Raw genomic sequence first — 1,627 nt, forward strand, 5'->3', positions numbered from 1 at the left:
TTTTGCATCTACAATTTTTGGTCACTTGAAAAAAAAAAAAAATCAAATCAAATCAAAACACCCACATTCCCACAAACCCTCTTGAGTTCCTAAGGCTTTTATTTCTTCATCATTTCCTGACTTTTTTCTTTCTCTGATGTGATGCTGTCTGGAGAAGGGACAACACGGAAGAAAACAGGCAGGAATTACAGGTTGACAGAGTTAGTGTCGCGAAAGGGCGGAAGGAAAACCATCCCATGCTTGGAGAGAATCACGGACAATGAAAATTAACTTTTAACCTGCTGAGGAAGAAACCAAGATGGAACTGTGCATGAAATACTAGTTGCTTCACATCAGACACAATGAACACCTACCCAAAAAGCGAACTGGAAATTGAAGCAAATAGTTAAATGCCTCTCACAGAAGGGCTCTTTTTCTGATTGCCTTCAAGAAGTTTGTTAAACCAGTACTTTGTAAACATACGCCCATTCCTTGAACTTTCACCCCTTCTTTCCAACTCTCTTAGCCTGTTCTGCTCATTTTACAGTCCTTTTCCTTTTCATTTCATTTACTGTCGATACTTCCTTATTCTTATTCTCCTTATTCTCCAATTTAATTATTTTAAAATATTCACATGAAATTGTGTAGCTTGTTCTGTGCAACAATCATCAAGTGTTTTTAAAATGTATTACAGACATCATACCAATTTCAGGTCAAACAGCTTTAAATTAATTTCAGAGAAGTACTGATAAAGAGCTAAGCAGGCTACAATATCTAATGTCACAAAACAGCCTAGTGCCCACTATGCAACTGGACTACTCAAAGAATCCTCATGGCAAGCACACCAGGAAACCTGTCGCTGTAACAGGTGAGATAATGTTATTAATATGCAGCGTATCCAGACCACTGCATTAAAATAAATACCTTGCAATGAACAAATCCCCTCTTGGCAAGTGCTGTTGGATATCAAATATTACATAAATTCATCTTCTCTTGCATCGTCTTGTGTCATTCCATTAGCTAGAAGAGAGAACATTATAACTCATAAATCAAATATCACTCTTTTTTAAATATGTTCCCTTTCCAGATTTATCACATCTCAAGCTTGGGAGAAGCTACATTTCTATCTGATTTAGAAATCCTTGGAGTTTTAACCCTTTCTTGTATTTTCATTATCCAGATTTTGAGGCTCATAGTTCTCGCAGTTAAGGCAGCTGAATTGCGACAGTCAGTCGCCTTTGGGACGGTTTGAGCAGAGGAACTAGCGTAACTAAGCACAAATTGCCATGAAACTACCCAAGAAACACATGGCACAGCCAATTTTAAGCGGAGGGCTATCGAAGCGGACAAGGAACTCAGCTTAGGCCCCAAGGACAGGATGGCACTGAAGCTGTGGTACACAGCTGAGGAGATCCCTGGCAGAGAGTACATGGCACACACTTAAATATACAGTCGCCAAGGCGAGTAGGCACTTTCCTTATGAAGGGAGGACATTCAGAACTAATCCCAACGTGGCACCACACTGTTAAAACCCAGGAACGGCCTCAGCGCCCCGTCAGGAACGAGCTGGGAGCGGGGTTCCAGCTGCGCGGAGTGCCACAGGCCCCGGCCGGGCGCTGAGAGGCTGCCGCCCGCCCTCCAGCCGCCT

The sequence above is a fragment of the Charadrius vociferus genome, unplaced genomic scaffold (genome assembly GCF_000708025.1).
Source record: "Charadrius vociferus isolate BGI_N301 unplaced genomic scaffold, ASM70802v2 scaffold450, whole genome shotgun sequence".
Classification (NCBI taxonomy): domain Eukaryota; kingdom Metazoa; phylum Chordata; class Aves; order Charadriiformes; family Charadriidae; genus Charadrius; species Charadrius vociferus.